General features: G+C 40.6%; 1 pseudogene; it reads left to right on the forward strand.

Annotated features, from left to right (window-relative positions):
• LOC136208066 (uncharacterized) lies at nt 1-854 on the forward strand (annotated as a pseudogene).
• The last annotated feature ends 19,310 nt before the right edge of the window (nt 855-20,164 follow it).

A 20,164-nucleotide genomic window follows, 5' to 3' on the forward strand; every position in this document is an offset into this window, starting at 1 on the left:
ATGACCGGTCAACGTGAAGTCAACGAGCCACATCAACAGTTTGACTGGTCAAAAAGTCAAAATTTAACCACCTATTCTAAAATTAATTTTATACCCTCCTCTTTCTATTTTCCCTTTCCTTTTCTCTCTCTATCTTATTTACAGATTGGATCTTTCTATGTACTGTGTTGTTACAGTTATGTGCACTTCCATCCTCATATCTCTCAAATCTCTCAATTCCACAAAAATGGGTTCAATCATTCTCGGAAATCCCAAATCTCACAATCGCATCACTGGACTCACAAATTCTTCATCTTCTGCAACTACATTCTTCTCAGCGTAGCCTCTAGCTACATTTTCCTACCCTATCGCTCTGATTAGTTCCATTAGTCTGCATATTCTTCTTAATTCTCTTCCACATTGTAACAATCATCGGTACCGTCTCGAGCTGTGCTACTGCCTTATCAGGGACAAATCGATGGTACGTTGCACACATGGTAGCTACTGTTCTCACACGATATTTCAAAAATTGATTTCCATGTTGATTTTCACAAGAATAGGGGATTTTTTGGGGCAATTGAAATCTTATGTTAGTGAAGAAGAAGGAGAAGTGATTTTGAAACTTGGTGGTGGATTGTGTGTTTTGATTTTTTGTTTGGAATGGGTTGTGCTTACACTTGCTTTTTTTCTTGAAATATTATGCTTATGTTGACGGTGATGGCGGCAGAAGTGGTGGTGTGAGGAGGAGTTCTAAGGTTCAGCAAGAGGAGGATTTGATGGATTGGACATGGCCCTTTTCAAGTTCGAAGTTTTTGGGTTATGTTTTTTATTTATCAGTTCAATTTTTTTGAATTTCTTTTGGATTTTTTATTGTATTTTGAATGGAATTTGCATAATTATGTTGTAGATTATGCAAATATTTATATATGAATTTTGTGCTTATTGGGTGTAATGAAAGATTAAAGGAAGAGAAATAAGGGAGAGAGAGATGAGTCAGAGAGAGAAAGGGGAAGGAGGAAGAAGAGGGTATATAAGTAATTTTAGAATAGGTGGTCAAATTTTGATTTTTTGACCGGTCAAACTGCTGATGTGGCGCGTTGAGTTCACGTTGATCGGTCATTTTTACCTGCTGTATATCAAAGTGGGAGGTCACCTATAAGTTCGTACATATTAGTGAGACAAATTGAAGGTTGTACACCAAAGTGTGAAATGGGGCGAAGGTTGTGCACCATTGATGAAATTTACCCTTTAATTTTAATGTTTTACTAAGTATGAGAATATTAATTTCTTTTAATATTTTTTTTCATAATCAAAATTGGTGTGGAAATTGTGTTTCAACAATATCCCCCATTTTGATGTTGGCAAAAATTCAGAGGTTAAGAATAATAGAATTAATCTCCCCCATAATGGTTGGACTTACTTTGCGTCTAGATTCTCCCCCATAGGGGTTGAGCTACTGAAAGAAATTTTACCTAAGATTGAAAAATGTTAGACTATGTGAGTTCAATAGTAAAATTGAGTTCTGAGTCAGAAGCATGGTATATCAGAGTGAAATATATCAAAGGAATAAATTAACGTAATGATACTGAATAAAAGTCCTTGTGATAATAGTTAAGGATTCAGAGTTACATTGATGAGGTATCAGAGTTATTTGTAGCGTCCTTATCATTATTTAAGTATCAAAGCATTTATCAGAGTGTTTGAGTGTCAGAGCGTTTGTCCATTTGATTATTATTGTGCTTAAGTGTTGGTTGAACAGAGTTGATTGATTATAAGTGTGAAAGGCATACATCAGAAGCAAGTAATCAAATAAAAGCAGTGTTGGAAAAGATAAGATGATATATATAAACATTTAGCATACAACAGATAAGACTAAACAGTCTATAAGCACAGAAGAAAGGCTAAGCAAACAAGTTCCTATTTGATCTACTTAGGCTTGAGGTTCACTTGAACTGCATTAGACTTTCTATTGGTTTTTGATGGATGTTGTTGCTGCTGAGATGTTGCTACTGAAGCTGTTCCACCAGAGGTTGCGGCCTTATCCTGTTTTGTCTTTTGTTCAGTCTCAAAGGTTTTCTCCCCTTTTTTGCCAGCATCTATGATGGGGAAGGTACCTAGAGGTTGGCCGTGTCCAGCAACGCTCCTAGAGTTCAGCTATTCAGTATAGGTCTGAAGCTTCTAAGAGCTTTGATTCAGACCATTAAAGATTGTAGGACCAGTATGAGCAGATTCAGGATGAATAGCACCAGAGTTGCACATGTTGCTGATGAGAAATTGGAAGGCCTTGGAGCCCCAAACTACACAGTCAGCAAGGGAAGTAGTGTACTTCTGATGAAGTGCATATGGTTTAGAATCTGGTTCTGGTTGGCAAGAGTTTGAACGCGCTTGAAGGTGTCAGCATTCTGTTTGAAGATTGCATAGGTTTTCTTATCCAACGTTTCCATAGCACTTCCATTGATGTTCAGAAGGCGTGTGGATTCAGATAATTGGTCAACAACAGAAGTTGGGGCAGAACCAATTTGTTGCTGGACTTTGTGAAGCTTAATAGTCAACTGCTGGAAGTTGAAAGATAGACATTGAGAGATATCATCAGCAGTAGCCACACTGGTGGGAATAGCTTGGATTTTGGCTTTAAGTACACCTATGTGTTGGATCATCATTAGTTGAAGAGCAGCCATCCGATCAGTGAAGGTGTTGTTGAAACACCTTTCCACATGATTTTGATTTGACAAAATTATTTAAGTAATGATAAAAATATTCTAACACATTAAATTTAAAATGCTTTGATTTATTTACACTAATGTGTTTGTTCAATGTTGAGTTTAATTGTGTATAAGACATTGAGATTAAAAATCCCAAAGGCCCATAAAGTGGAAGTCCAGCTCAAGTCAACACATCAATACCATTCGGCTTAAGAGTTCAAAATGAAGTCGTATCAACTAAAACGATGACTCAGCAAGAGAAGGATCGAGAAGCCTTCGTGGCAAAAGCTTCAAGGAGAAGCTGCTGAGTTGGACGACAAAGCAGTCTGGACAGTGGCAGGCAATGTTCAACTTCTAGACAAAGTATTTCTACTTTGGGAAAAGTTCAGAAGGCGCAGAATGCTGTCTCGTGGACTTTTCCTTAAATGGCGAAACATTCTGCTGAAGACTGACGAAGACAGAAGATGCAAGAATCCTATTGGCCAACGACGCTGAGCACGCCCAGAGTGACAATGACAGGAAGCCGTTTCCCTCCAATGGTTATTTCGAAATTCGAAATGACCAGGTGCCTCAAGTGTCACTATATAAAGGCCATCCATTTGCTTCAATCAACACAGAACTTCAAGTTGTCGAAATGCTGACCTAATTCATACTCGAAGATTTTGTGAGAAAAGCAAAGAAAATACCTTACACCAATTTCCATATTATTGTGTAAAAGTCTAGAGTGATTTCCAATCATCTAAAGTGTCTTAGCAATCGTTGTTTAGGACAAACACTTTATCATTTCTAGAAGAATAGAAAGGAGAGGCTGAGTACTTGGTTATAGTACTCAGCGTAGATATAGGAGTGAGTAGAGGTATAGAGGAAGGTACTCTTGTTATACTCAGCTTCTATTTGTAAAAGGTTTCGTGCTCTACCTTTAAAGAGCTCAATAGAGAATTCAAAAAGCTCAGAACGAGTTCCGGGGACTGGACGTAGGCGGAGAGGCCGAACCGGGATAAGTCTGCTGAGTAATATCTTTCTAACCCTTAAACTCCTTTGATATACATTGCTTGCTATAAAACTGACTAAGTAAAGAACTCACGCTGAGTTAAGTTTACTAAGAAGCTGAGTTCAGGAATAGACTCTAAGTGCTATTTCCTGACTCAAGTAAAGAAGCAGACTTAGTCACAAGTTGACTAAGCTTGTGTCTTGAATCTACTTAGTGACGCTGTGTAAACCTTTTCATAGAAAAGAAGTCAGCCTTAACGGACAAAAATTTTAGATAGTTCCTATCCCCCCCCCTTGGAACTAACTTGTTACGTTATAAGGTACCAACAAGTGGTATCAGAGCTTAAAAGCTCATTGTGCAAGGTTTAACTACCTTGAGCTGATCCCTACTATGGCTGAGAACAGCACTCGGTTTCTCCCAGGAAATCTGACAACTCAGATTTTACCTGAGGGTCTGTCCATAACTCGGCCTCCTCTATTCTTCGGGTCTAACTATACCTTTTGGAAGAATAGAATGAAAAATTTCATTCAGGCAACAAACATGAGCGCATGGCTATCTATAGTCCAAGGCCCATTTGTTCCTGTTGAAACCATTGATGGCCAAACGGTTGTCAAAGCTTAGACTAGATGGACAGAGGATGATCTCAAGAAGCTACAAAATCATGCTTCGGCTATAAACATGCTTCACTGTGCGTTAGATGCTGCAGAATACAACAAGATTTCAGGTTGTGAGTCAGCGCAGGAGATCTGGAAGAAGCTCGAGGTTACCTATGAAGGAACCAACAAGGTGAAGGAATCCAAAGTCAACCAGCACATGAGGTTGTACGAGCTGTTCGAAATGAATGATGATGAAGGAATCTCTGACATGAACGCAAGGTTCACAAACATCATCAACGAGCTCAAGAGACTTGGAAAGATCTTCACTGAGGAAGAGCAAGTCAAGAAGATTCTTAGGAGTCTTCCTAAAAGCTGGCAAGCAAAGAAAACTGCTGTTGAGGAAGCTCAAGACTTAACCACCTACAAGTATGATGAACTCATTGGCTCACTGCTGACCCATGAGATCTCAATGAAGAATTTCGAGGTGAAGGAAAAGTCTGAAGATAAGAAGGAAAAGTCTCTTGTCATGAAAGCTGACTCCACTGATGGGAGCTCAACAGACGATGAAGAAATGGCTATGTTCACTAGAAAGATGAAAAGGCTGTTCAAAAAGAATGACAAATATTTTAAGAAGCCTTACAAGAAGTTTGATAAGTACAAAGCTGACTCCAGCGACAGCAAGTACAAGAAGGACAGCTCAAAGCCCATTACATGCTTTGAATGTCATCAAACTGGCCATATCAAGTCAAGCTGTCCCTTGCTGAGGAAAGAAAGGAAGAACGACAAGAAGGCAATGGTGGCAACCTGGAGTGGTAGTGATGATTCATCATCATCTGAAGCTGATGCCACTGAGTCAGCAAAGATCTGCTTCATGGCAGATGAGCTTGTTGAGCCTTGTGTTTTTGAGCATGCTGACCCTTCCATTGCATCTGACGATGAGGAACACTCAATTGAGGTAATATCACTACCCTTGCTCAGAAATGAAATGGTTAATGCCCTGAGTGACCTTTATACACTTGTCAAAAAGTGTAATAAAAAGGTTAGAGCACTCAGCAGGCGATGTGGCGAGGTTGAGGAGGTCAAACTGAGTGACCTTCGATATATTCTCCAGGACACTTCGATTTTGCATAGTAATGTAGAAATCATGCAAAAGTGTGTGACTGAGGTCCAATCAGATTCTAAGAAACTGAGGAAGGACGCCACATCAATTCAGAACCAACTTAAGGTTCCGAATAAAAGAAATAATCCTCTGAACACTGAGTACCGAAGTACTAGTCAACAGAGATGGAATCCTCAGCGGAATGTCCAATGTGACTTCTGTGGGAAGAAAGGACACACCACAAAGGTGTGCTAGCACGCTTAGCACTGGGATGCTGACCAGTCAGTGAGACATCCTAAACGGAAGGTCAGCTGTGACTTCTGTGGAAAGAATGGACATACTGTCCAAGTATGTCGTCATAAAATAAAATATGATGCTTTACCTGTTGAACCTAACAAGCAAGGACCCAAAAAGAATTGGGTACCTAAAAGCAACTAGCTATATTGCAGGTAAGCCTGAGGTGTGCTGAGAAGTCAAAGATGTGGTACATTGACAGCGCATGCTCGAGGCATATGACTGGTGATGAAACTCAGTTCATCACGTTTGTGCGTAAACGAGGAGGAAGTGTAAGTTTTGGAGACAACAAGAAGGGTAAGATAGTAGGGTCAGGAACCATTAGTGGCAATCCTACTATTGAGTCAGTCTCCCTAGTCAGCGGACTCAAATATAACTTACTCAGCGTAGCTCAGCTATGTGACAATGGGAGAAAAGTTATATTTGATGACACTGGATGTAAAATATTCGAGGGCAAAAAAATGAGTTAATTTTAACTGCCCCTCGTATTGATAATGTCTTTATGCTGAACTTGGAAAAGAAGTTTTCAAAAACTGTATGCTTAGTGTTAAAGGAAGAAAATTCCTGGCTATGGCACATGAGACTTGGTCATGTAAGCATGGACCTCCTGACCAAATTAGCAAGAAAGCAATTGGTTGAGGGTCTGCCAGAACTTAAATTTGAAAAAGATCAACTATGACATGCTTGCCAAGCTGGAAAACAAACCAAACAATCTTTTCATAGTAAAAACATTGTCTCAACTAAGCGTCCATTAGAGTTACTACACTTGGATCTCTTCGGTCCAGTCCAGCCGCTGAGCTTGGGTGGAAGAAGATTTTCCTTGGTCATTGTAGATGACTTTTCTCGGTACACTTGGATCATCTTGCTGAGTAGCAAGGATGAAACCTTTGAGACATTTTCAAATTTGGTAAGAAAACTTGAAAATGATAAAGACCTTAAGTTAGCTCACATCCGAAGTGATAATGGTGGAGAATTCAAGAACCAACAGTTTGTTGAATTCTGTGAAACCAACGGCATTGACCATAATTTTTTTGCTCCTAGAACGCCTCAACAAAATGGGGTTGTTGAAAGAAAAAACAAAACCTTGGTTGAAATAGCCAGGACAATGCTGAGTGAGCATAGGCTTCCAAAGTACTTTTGGGGAGAAGCTGTCAACACATCGTGCTATATTCTTAATAGGGCTCTTGTTAGACCTATACTAAAGAAAACCCCCTACGAACTTTGGAAAGGACGAAAGCCTAACATTGGATACTTTCGTGCCTTTGGCTGTAAATGTTTTATCTTAAATACCAAAGATAGCCTAGCTAAGTTTGACTCAAAAGCTGATGAAGCTATCTTTTTAGGCTACTCAACAAACAGCAAAGCATATAGAGTTTTCAATAAACGAACTCAAGTCTTAGAAGAGTCAGTACATGTTGAGTTCGATGAAACTAACCCTGCAGGAAGATACCAGCCACTGACCGAGGATGATCCACACTCAGCACCCGCTGACCAAGAAACAGCCGCTGAGTCATTTCCTCAAGGGCTGACCAAAGGTAAAAGTGAAACTCAAATTACTTTCACTGACCAATCTACATCTGCAGAGATTGTTGAAACACAACCAGCGCAAGACATCAATCTACCAAAGGAGATAAGGATATCAAGAGGACACTCAGAGAGTGCTATTTTTGATGCCGCTGAGAATACCCTGATGACAAGAAATCAACTCAAGAGATACCTCAGCAACGTAGCCTTCGTCTCAGTTCAGGAACCAAAGAACTTCGCTGATGCTGAGCACGATGAATTCTGGATGAGTGCAATGCAAGAGGAACTTGATCAATTCAGAAGAAACGATGTATGAGAGTTAGTGCCACATCCAAGGAGTCAGAAGACCATTGGAACAAGATGGGTCTTCCGCAACAAGCTGGATGAACAAGGAAATATAGTCAGGAACAAAGCAAGACTTGTAGCTCAGGGCTACAGTCAGCAAGAAGGTATTGACTACGGTGAGACCTTTGCCCCAGTGGCAAGGCTAGAGGCTATTAGAATTTTATGCGCTTATGCAAGTTATATGAACTTCAAACTGTTTCAAATGGATGTTAAGAGTGCATTCCTTAATGGAGTTATAAACGAGGAAGTTTATGTTAATCAGCCTCCAGGGTTTGAGGATCCTAAATTCCCAAACCACGTTTATAAACTCAAAAAGGCTCTGTATGGCCTCAAGCAAGCACCACATGCTTGGTATGAGAGGCTGACCAGTTTCCTGCTGACTAGAAATTATGCCAATGGCAAAGCTGATACAACCTTATTCATTAAGAGAAAGGGTAAAGACACCATGCTGGCTCAAATATATGTTGATGATATTATATTCGGTGCTACTAATGAGTCAATGTGCAAGGAATTTAGCAAGCAAATGCAGACTGAGTTTGAAATGTCAATGATGGGAGAACTCAACTTCTTCCTTGGACTTCAAATCAAACAAGGGAAAAATGGCATCTTCATCAGTCAAGCCAAATATGCCAAGGAGATATTGAAGAAATATGATCTTGAAAATTGCAAGCCAATATCTACTCCTATGGGCACTGACACTGTCCTTTGTGCTGACGAGAATGGTAAGTCGGTAGACAGCAAATTGTATCGAGGTATGATAAGCTCTCTACTTTACTTAACAGCGAGTAGACCGGACATTCAGTTCTCAGTATCCTACTGTGCTAGATATCAATCTAACCCTAAGGAATCTCATTACATAGTTGTAAAAAGAATCCTTAGATATTTGCAAGGCTCAGTGAATGCAGGTTTATGGTATCCCAATACTTCAGATTTCACACTTCTTGGATACACTGACGCTGACTACGGACGAGACAAGCTTGAACGAAAAAGCACCTCAGGAGGATGCCACTTCCTTGGGAGCTGTCTTGTGTCCTGGTTCAGCAAGAAGCAGGCATCGGTAGCCCTGTCAACCACTGAAGCTGAGTACATTGCTGCTGGAAGCTGTGTTGCTCAAGTCCTATGGATTAAGCAACAACTTGAAGATTATGGTGTTCAGACTAAAACAATTGAAGTCAAATGTGAAAACAAAAGTGCAATTGATCTATCAAAGAACCCAATCCAGCACAGCAGGATGAAGCATGTCAGCATCAGACATCACTTCATTAGAGACCATGTACTCAAAGGTGAGATCAAGCTGACCTATGTCCCAACGAATGAGCAGCTTGCTGATATCTTCACAAAGCCACTGGCTCGTGAGCAATTCAACATACTTAGAGAAGCCATTGGTATGTTTAATCCTCTTCAATAAATTCCAAGTATAGTATGCATGCTGAGTGAATTTCCATGATGAATGATTTGTAAATATCGCATGCTGAGTAGATAAATATATATGCTGAGTATTTACCTCAAGCTGAGCTTCTACGCATTATATCTATTCCTTTGCATAACACTGTCTACTCAGAATTTTAAACGCTTGAAATTCTTAACACTGAGTAAAGAGCCGTTGCAAACCTTAAATGCAAAGCACGCGAATTAAATAGCCACCTAGGATGACGTATAGGCTATAATTAGAAAACACACGTGTCGTATGTATCATAAATGCCAGAATCTTTATCGATTGAGAATCTCGAGACAAAACGGACTAACCAACGCCTTGGATTAACTCAACATCGCTATAAATAGTGGATGAATTCCCACTTTTATTTCTTTATGCTTAGAAATCTTTGGCATTTATACTCTCTCTCTCAAAAAATTCCCAAAATTCCCAAAACTTCTCTGAGAATATGACAAGAGTTTCTCTAAACATCTCCGGTGTCGGTCTTTCACATAACCACTCCGATGACAATCCCACTTCTCCTACTCAGCGCAATCCCGCTGGAGCTACTACGCCGAGCAAGAAAGCTCAAGCTGTCCAAGCTACTTCTTCCAAAGGGAAACAACAGCAAAAGGATAAGGGTAAGAAAGTAGTTGAACGCACCTACACTCAAGTCTTCGAGAGTGTGAGGGGGTGGAAGATTGACCACTCGCGGTGGTTCTCAAAAGGATTTGTGGAGGTCGAGCAACCTTTCTGTGAGTGGATCAAGAACAATGGATGGACCGAGCTGTTCTCAGTTCGAGATCCCACTTACCCTGAGTTGGTACGAGAATTTTACGCCAACCTGAGAGTCGCCAATGACAACAGGAACTACCTAGCAACTAAGTTTAGAGGAAAGAACATCTTCATCAACCCAGCGTACCTTGCCTCACTGTTCAAACTGAAAAACGAAGGGGCTATACTTCGTAAGTCAGGTGACCATGACAAAATCAACTACGTTAAGACCTTCTGCAAACCTGAGGGTCATGTAGGTTAAATTTTAAGCACTTCCATGGGTCAGCATCAAAAGATGGCCCATTACATACTGACAAATTTCCTCTACCCTGAAATCAACTGCACCAACTCAGCAACCAACTTTGAGCAGTGCTTCATATGGCACATGCTTACCTAAACGCTGATTAATATGCTTGTCTTCATCATCGGCGGGTTTCTACAAAGTACAGGAACCCTTAGGCTGGGCTCCTTCATCACGTGAATCCTCCAGGATCACAAAGTGGACACTGTTTCGGAAATCCAAGTTCATGGAACCGAAATCACATCTGCTGCCTGTTAGACAAGGTGCCGAACGGCCTCGCCCGGGCGGATCGGGGGGTGGACACCTCATGGCGACATGAGCGGTGATTGGTGCCGAAAGCAACCAATCGTGCAATCAAGCTGTTCGGCAGGACCGGAGCTCGGAGTATGGAAGAGTCGCCACCCACGAATGGGAAAATGAACACTGATCCCTTGCGGGAGACCGGTGAGGGTTCGGGAAACTTAGATACGAGCCGAGAAGGCTAGCTCCTTTCTAGAGAAAGGCTACTAGGCACCCCGATATCGCCCGGTTATGAACCACCGGCCTCCTACTCAGCGTGTTAGGCGATAACGGACTAATCGCATATTTCTTTAAGTTTAAAATTCATTTGAAACCTTTTCTTTCTCGCTTTGAAAACCGTTTTAAGCATGTTATTCGAAAGCCATTTTAGTAAAGAATCACCCATTTTGCATAAATTTAAAGTATATAGGAGAGAGAAAGGGAGAAGAAAGAGTCGATTTATCCACAGTGTGATTTTATGCTTTAGACTATACATTAACTCCAAGCTAATCTTATTCCCCAAAAACGAGTTTATTTACATGGTTCGTACCTTGATCGTCGTTGGAACGATTTAGGTACGTTTCAAAACCCCGTTAATTAACATGATATTGACTCGAATCGCCGTTGGAACGATCCGAATGTTTGAAAGCGTGAGATAAAGAGCTTTAACAAGAGAACGTGATTAAGCATACAAGTCCATTTATTTTTCTACAAAATCATTTGAATAGGAAAACGATTCAAAGCTCTATTATTTACAACAAAACGATTTTAATTACAAGGTTCGCTTAATCCGTCGTTGGAACGAATTAAGGTTTCAACACGTGATATTTTGAAAACGGTTTAAAAAGGACAAGAAAACGTTATTTACACTTTAGGAATATCTAGAAAAGCTTTAATTTAAACAAACAAATTAAACTCTCTTTTTGTGGTTTATTTTCCCCTTCTTCCACTCAATTATCCTTTATGTGAATAAAATGACAACAAGTAAGGAATTAAATCCAAATTCACCCAACCAAAACACTTTTCAAATCATATATATACATATAGGAAATTTAAAAGGAGAAGAAGAAAAATATACATATATATTTTGATAGAAATGATAACTATATATATATATATATATATATATATATATATATATATATATATATATATATAAAAGGTAAACAATAAAGACTTTGATTAATAGATAAAAATGATAATAATATTCACAAATAATAAGAAATTAATTTTTAACCCCAAAACTATTATCATAAGTGTATATAGGAAATAACCCCCAATAACCCCAAAATGTCAACCATGCCTAGTTTAAATGAATTTAAGGAGAAAAATCTATATATATACATATAATTTTATTAAATCAAATTAATGAAAAATAATATCCAAACACATTAAATAAATATATACAAAATATTTAAAAATAGCTTGAATGCATATATTACATAATTATACATATGTATATAAAGGACCAAAAGTCTAAAAGTTGAGAAAGAGGGACCAAAACTGCATTTTTTACATTTCAGCAGCTTTACCGACGGAAAATCCGTCGGTAAACAGCCTTTAGTGACAGAATTAATCCAACAGTTTCCAGATTTGTTTAAAAGCTTTAGATTAGATCTATTCTATCGTTTTGGGTCCCCGAACTACCAAAATTGGATCATAGTCTATAACGGGGATTCCTCAAACGATGTTTTATTTCAAAACGTTATTTAGAAATATTTTCAAAAACTTATAATTACAACGTTTTTCTAATCCCGAACTACCTTTGAATAGGATCACGGTTCGTATTGGGATATTAAAACGAGGTTTTTATTTCAAAACCAAAACGAACATTTATTTAATACGGGACGAGAATTAAATAAATACGGGGGAATAAATAAACGTGATAAATAAATAAATAAAATAAAGACTAAAAATTAAAATAAATAGAATAATTAAAATAAATAACACGAGTCTAGTCCTCGGATAATACCTCAAGTTCGGTATTGACAGTTGAAGTCGGTTGATTCCACGAATCGTGATTTTCCGGTGTTTTTTGTGTTTTCGGTAAAATTTTAACTTTTAGGAAATTCAGAATTTTTAGGAAAAAAAATGTTTTTTCCCAAAAAATAACTTTCTCTCTCTAAAAAATGTTTTAGAGTGAGAAGCTCTCCAAAAAATCCCCTTTCAAATGCATGGGGATCCGTGCCTTTTATAGTCACAGATCCCGGAATTTTTGGGCGACGCCCGGCTAAAGTTGGGCGTCGCCCAAAGTAGGTTGGGCGAACGCCCAACTTAAGTTGGGCGTTCGCCCACCGCAGTTGGGCGTTCGCCTAACGCCCGTTGGGCGTGCACCCCGCGCTGCCGGGCGCGCGTCAAACTGCCGTCGCGCGCGCGTCGGCTGCCGCTAGGCGCTCGCCCAACGCTGCTGAGCACTCACGAGCCGTCCACTGGACGCTCGGAACCCCTACGGATCCTCTCATGATTTTTGTTTTAAATTATTGGAATCAACCGTTTCAACCGTCTTGTAATGGGTTTTCATCACAGGTCCTCCGACTCGGTGTCTACACTGCCCTATTCGGTTTGGCATATGGCCTACCAATTGTGCCGAAGGAAGGAAAAGGGGAAGTTGTCCAGAACGCTGAGGGGGCAGTACCTAAAAAAGGCAGAACACAAAGGAAGAGAAAAGCTGTGCAAAGCACGTCTAAAGGAGCTGCCTCTACCCCAAAGAGGATCAAAGTTGTATGTAATGGAACAAAGCAACCTCAGCAAAGTCCGGGTGGATCCAGGTCAGCTTCGAAAAGACCTAGGCAAGCTGAGCCTGAAACAAAAGAAAGAGAGGTTGATGACCAACCATTAAAGAAGAAGAAGAAGAAGAAGAAGAAGAAGATCAATTTTGAGTTAAGACCTATTGAGGCCATGCCGACAGATATCGTCGTTCCTCCCAACTCACACTATGCACAGAGTCAAGGGATTGACGCTGAGCAACTGGCTGAGGAACAACAAGGCCAAGACCAATTAGGTGGTCAGTTTGATGAGGAAGAGTTGGATGACCAGTTTGAAGAAGAAGAACTAGATGATGAGTCTGAAGAAGAAGAAAGTGGTCAGGATGACACTGAGGAACCAGCAGATGATGAGCATCTTGAACCAATCAACACTAAGTTGATTGATGATGAAGAAGAAACTGAGCACCAAGAAAATTCTCCTGTTGTTCAAAGGGATGCCTCACCCACTGACTCCATTGAGTCCATTCAGTGTGACCCTACTCCTCCGAAGCTTAGGAGATTGAGAAAGAAGAAAGCCTTTAAACCACCCGTCATTGACATCATGGGTGACTCACCACCGAGGGATGAGATTCCCGATCTTACAGATGTCCAACTCAAATACTTCTCCAACACACCTGTGTCTCAACCAGAGTCTGAAGAAAATCAAGCCTCTGTTTCTCGAAAGGAACATGCCGACCAAAGCAATGCCGAGCAAGTGCTCGAAGATTCCGCTCCTCAAACTGTTGAGCAAGCTAAGGAATTTCCTGCTCAGGTGGACGCTGAACTTCCAAACCTTCCATCACCTAGTCAGCTTCAGCCTGACACTGAGCAAGCAACTCTTTCTGTCGATCCTTCACTTCCCCATCTAAATGAGCAGACTCAAATTCAGTCAGTTTCCACTAGCAATACTAATACCAGGCCGGTCGCTGACAATGCTGGGCCTTCCAATAACGAGCAGAACCAAACACTGCCCTTATCCGGTTCTACTCCACCTCCGGCATCTGGGCCAACACAGGATGGATCCTTTAGCTACCTTATTGCCTCTGAGTCTGGTCGAAGAATTGTTGACTCAGCTCAAGCTCTCATCCAGGACCTCCATCAATAAAGTGCCAATGCCGCTGAATCTACCTCTGTTGAGACAACTCCATTTTCGTCTATCACTCAGCTTCTCACCGAGATCAAAGGTATGAAGGATCTTTTGAGTGTCATGACTACACTACAATCTCAACAGCCCAGGCAGGACTCTATACTGAAGCTGGACGAACTCCAGCTGACCATGGTCAACCATATAAACTCACTACAAAGGGAGTTTCATCAACTGTCAGCTGCGAACTCAGCATATGCCACTTCCACCGAAGTACATAATCTCTTCAGCCAGCTTCACACCGAGCAAGAGAAAACCAATCACCAGCTTTCCAACTCCTCTCAATGCTCCATCGAGCAAATCAGCGAAGCTGTGCGTCTGCTGAATTTAAACAGACAAGAGATGGCAACTGACGAGCTTAAGACTAACGAGATTCTCAAGTATTCTCGAGCAACTTTTAGCAATGTGCGCAAAATCAACGATCAGCGTGAGTATTATGACTCCTCTTTGCTAAAGATGTTTCATCAAGCCTTTGCCATGCTCACTGAAACAATGCACTGGATTGGCAAATCTCAAGCCGCTATTCTGAGTATGCTGAGTGCTGCATCTATTGGAATTCCTCGATCCATTGTGGATGATGGTGTTCCTATCTTCGATGGAATGAATGAAAGCACGAAAAAGCTTAAGGCATTTTCTCAGCGCCTCACTCAAGCTGCAATTGAAGCCACTTTCATTCCCAAACCCGATGATGGCAAAACGGGGGAGAAAGAACAAGACCCAAGAACTCAGCAAGCCTCAGTTAGTCAGCAGCAACACAAGGGCAAGGGGAAACAAAAGTAGTTTAACTTTTGCTGTCTAGGATAGCTTTTGTTGTTGAACCCTTATATCTGTTTCTTTTTGTATTGTGCTGACTTTAAATTTCAAAACAAATTATATGCATCTCTATCTCATTCATACTGACTACTCTTGTGCGATGCTTACTTAAGTGATTGGTATAATTTGTTAAAACACATCTTCATTAAATCAACTATGCTTTACTGTCTATATTAACTGATGATATGTTTGCTGTGTTGATCATGCATGTTGACCACTTCTTATATGTCCACTTATCTAAAACTCGTTGAACAAAGCATACTCAGCGCTCTCTGATATTTAAATCTTCCGCGTAAAACTGAGTTAAAAAGAATATGTTCCATGAGCTGACCTATCTCTGAAAACTGACCTTAGAATTACTCAATTAAACCTTGAAATGTTTAGAGTAAAACTACGTCAGTAGCTAAACCCTTACGGGGGAGTTATTTGATAAAATAAGGTCAACTATCATGGGGGAGCTCAACACTGAGTTCTTCGACTGAATATTTTTGCCAACATCAAAATGTGGGAGTTTGTTGAAACACCTTTCCACATGATTTTGATTTGACAAAATTATTTAAGTAATGATAAAAATATTCTAACACATTAAATTTAAAATTCTTTGATTTATTTACACTAATTTGTTTGTTCAATGTTGAGTTTAATTGTGTATAAGACATTGAGATTAAAAAGCCCAAAGGCCCATAAAGTGGAAGTCAAGCCCAAGTCAATAGATCAACACCATTTGGCTTAAGAGTTCAAAACAAAGCCGTATCAACTAAAACGACGACTCAGCAAGAGAAGGATCGAGAAGCCTTCGTGGCAAAAGCTTCAAGGAGAAGCTTCTGAGTTAGACGACAAAGCAGTCTGGACAGCGGCAGGCAATGTTCAACTTCTAGACAAAGTATTTCTACTTTGGGAAAAGTTCAGAAGACGCAGAATGCTGTCTCGTGGACTTTTCCTTAAATGGCGAAACATTCTGCTGAAGACTGACGAAGACAGAAGATGCAAGAATCCTATTGGCCAACGACGCTGAGCATGCCCAGAGTGACAACGACAGGAAGCCGTTTCCCTCTAATGGTTATTTCGAAATTCGAAATGACCAGGTGCCTCAAGTGTCACTATATAAAGACCATCCATTTGCTTCAATCAACACAGAACTTCAAGTTGTCGAAACGCTGACCAAATTCATACTCGAAGATTCTGTGAGAAAAGCAAAGCAAATACCTTACACCAATTTCCATATTATTGTGTAAAAGTCTAGAGTGATTTCCAATCATCTAAAGTGTCTTAGCAATCGTTGTTTAGGACAAACACTTTTTCATTTCTAGAAGAATAGAAAGGAGAGGCTGAGTACTAGGTTATAGTACTCAGCGTAGATATAGGAGTGAGTAGAGGTATAGAGGAAGGTACTCTTGTTATACTCAGCTTCTATTTGTAAAAGGTTTCGTGCTCTACCTTTAAAGAGCTCAGTAGAGAATTCAAAAAGCTCGGAACGAGTTCCAGGGACTGGACGTAGGCGGAGAGGCCGAACCAGGATAAGTCTGCTGAGTAATATCTTTCTAACCCTTAAACTCCTTTGATATACATTGTTTGCTATAAAACTGAATAAGTAAAGAACTCACGCTGAGTTAAGTTTACTAAGAAGCTGAGTTCAGGAATAGACTCTAAGTGCTATTTCCTAACTCAAGTAAAGAAGCAGACTTAGTCACAAGTTGACCAAAACATCATTTTTTACATTTCAGCAGCTTTACCGACGGAAAATCCGTCGGTAAACAGCCTTTAGTGACAGAAAATGGAAAATTACAGAATTAATCCAATAGTTTTCAGATTTGTTTAAAAGCTTTAGATTAGATCTATTCTATCGTTTTGGGTCCCCGAACTACCAAAATTGGATCATAGTCTATAACGGCGATTCCTCAAACGATGTTTTATTTCAAAACGTTATTTAGAAATATTTTCAAAAACTTATAATTACAACGTTTTTCTAATCCCGAACTACCTTTGAATCGGATCACGGTTCGTATTGGGATATTAAAACGAGGTTTTTATTTCAAAACCAAAACGAACATTTATTTAATACGGGATGAGAATTAAATAAATACGGGGGAATAAATAAACGTGATAAATAAATAAATAAAATAAAGACTAAAAATTAAAATAAATAGAATAATTAAAATAAATAACACGAGTCTAGTCCTCGGATAATACCTCAAGTTCGGTATTGACAGTTGAAGTCGGTTGATTCCACGAATCATGATTTTCCGGTGTTTTTTGTGTTTTTGGTAAAATTTTAACTTTTAGGAAATTCAGAATTTTTAGGAAAAAAAATGTTTTTTCCCAAAAAATAACTTTCTCTCTCTAAAAAATGTTTTAGAGTGAGAAGCTCTCCAAAAAATCCCCTTTCAAATGCATGGGGATCCATGCCTTTTATAGGCACGGATCCCGGAATTTTTGGACGACGCCCGGCTAAAGTTGGGCATCGCCCAAAGTAGGTTGGGCGAACGCCGAAGTTATGTTGGGCGAACGCCCAACTTCAGTTGGGCGTTCGCCCACCGCAGTTGGGCGTTCGCCCAACGCCCGTTGGGCGTCCGCCCAACGTCGTCGGGTGCCCACCTAACGTAAGTTGGGCGTGTGCGCCCAGACGCCATTGGACGTGCACCCCGCGCTGCCGGGTGCGCGTCTAACTGCCGTCGGGCACGCGCCGGCTGCCGCTAGGAGCTCGCCCAACGCTGCTGAGCACTCGCGAGCCGTCCACTGGACGCTCGCAACCCCTACAGATCCTCTCGTGATTTTTGTTTTAAATTATCGGAATCAACCGTTTCAACCGTCTTGTAATGGGTTTTCGTCACAAGTCCTCCGACTCGGTGTCTACAGTTGCCCCTACTTTTCTATTTTGACAGTGATGTGTGTGTTTTGAAAACGTTTTTTTGCTAACGCAACACATGCAATGTAAATATATTAAAGTAAAAGACACGTATAGAGTAGGAGGAAGAATACATGATCTCTGCGCTGCGCGCTCTAGCTTCGTCTTCGATCCTCTCCGTCCTTGCCTTTGAATCGGCTGCCGGCGGACGTTTTTCTTAAGGATCCTAGCCTAAATCGACCGCGGGTAAACAGCTCTTTCTAGCGACCCTAGTCTCTAAATCGATCGCGGGTAAAAAATGGCTTAAAAGCAACCTCGGTCGTGGACCAAAGGTAAGAAGGCTCAAAAGCAACCTCGGTCGTGGACCGTAGGTAGGATAGCTCAAAAGCAACCTCGGTCGTGGACCGAAGGTAAGATGGCTCAAAAGCTACCTTGGTCGTGGACCGTAGGTAAGATGGCTCAAAAGCAACCTTGATCGTGGATCGAAGGTAAGATGGCTCAAAAGCAACCTCAGTCGTGGACCGTAGGTAAGATGGCTCAAAAGCAACCTCGGTCGTGGACCGTAGGTAAGATGGCTCAAAAGCAACCTCGGTCGTGGACCGTAGATAAGATGGCTCAAAAGCAACCTCGGTCGTGAACCGTAGGTAAGATGGCTCGAAAGCAACCCCAGTCGTGGACCGTAGGTAAGATGGCTCAAAAGAAACCTCGGTCGTGGACCGTAGGTAAGATGGCTCAAAAGCAACCTCGGTCGTGGACCGTAGGTAAGATGGCTCAAAAGCAACCTCGGTCGTGGACCGTAGGTAAGATGGCTCGAAAGCAACCTCGGTCGTGGACCGTAGGTGAGATGGCTCAAAAGCAAAAAGGTTCTTTCTAGCAATTCTGAGTTCTAAAACACTGTCGTCTGTATTTTCACTGGAGCTATTGTCTCGGGTATTTGAGTTGTTTGATAGGAACGTCTTTATCTTTTCGTCTGGAACACTTCAGACTAAGGATTATTTTTCTATTGACTGTTGTCTGTATTTTGACTGGCGCCACTGTTCTGTAAAATTTCGACTGTCGTCTGGAGTCATATCCTTGGGGTATTGGTCACCTCCTGGCAGAAACGCAGGCTACAACGGACTGCAAATCGGAGGTCTGTGCACCTGGTAATTAATTATTTACTTTTTACTTTTATGTCACGTCGTACCTTTTTCGCTATTTACGAGAATGTCATTCCCTTCTTCTATATAAGGTGGTGGGGTTTCATTTCAACCCCACACCTTCTCTCTCTTCTCTCTCTCTCTCTCTATCTTCTAATTTTGAGCATTCTTGTGATGGGTTCGGATAAATACGATGGCACGAAGGGCATGGAAGTGGGTTTTGCAAACTTGACGGGAGTGGCTCCCTTTCAGGATCCTGATTCTCATCTGAGCCGGACCAACATTAATCAGGTAGGTACCCCCCTACTCTTTTATCTTTTGACTAGACTTCTAGGCTTTAGTAGCCCTACTTTGAACATCATTTGCATGCTAACCTCTAAGCCGTTTAGAAGACCTTTAGTTAGAAAACGCGAATTTCTATGCACGTAAGCAATGCTTTATTTATTTTTTGAAAGAATTTGACCTATATGCATGTGAATAGTAAAAATACGAACAATGCATACCAACAGTAAAAACGTGAATAACACGTGAATAGTGCACATGAATAGTGAAAACGTGAATAGTGCACCTGAATAGTAAAAACATGAATGATGCATGTTAACCGCAAAAACGCGAATAATGCACGTGAATAGTACAAATGTGAATAGTGCATGTGAATAGTAAAAACATTGAATAATGCATGCTAACCGCAAAGTAAAAACGTGAATAGTGCACGTGAATAGTCACATGAATAGTAAAAACATGAACGACGCATGCCACTCGTAAAAACGTAAAGAGTGCATGTGAATAGTAAGCACATGAATAGTAAAAACGTGAATAGTACACGTGAATAGTAAGAAAAAACATAAACAACTAAATCAAATGCTTTTAACCTACGTTAGAATTGGATTAATCTCCTTGCAAGCACGCGGGAGAGTGGAACACCAAAGAATAATGAATTAATCAAATCTTATACAAACGACCCTAAGACGAAATCTCACAAAATGACGGTCCTAATTGACAAAGAGCTCTAGGTTAGATTTAAACATAACCGAAAGAATAACTAGGTCAACAAACCTTTATTAGACGTAAGCCTAGGAGCGAGATTTAAACTTACCCGTTCCGTTCTTTCCAGATCATAGGCATTTCCGGGACCACAAAGGATATCCATACTTGGCATGCCTTGCTTAGCCCGGCGGCCA

The sequence above is a fragment of the Euphorbia lathyris genome, chromosome 10, assembly GCF_963576675.1.
Source record: "Euphorbia lathyris chromosome 10, ddEupLath1.1, whole genome shotgun sequence".
Classification (NCBI taxonomy): domain Eukaryota; kingdom Viridiplantae; phylum Streptophyta; class Magnoliopsida; order Malpighiales; family Euphorbiaceae; genus Euphorbia; species Euphorbia lathyris.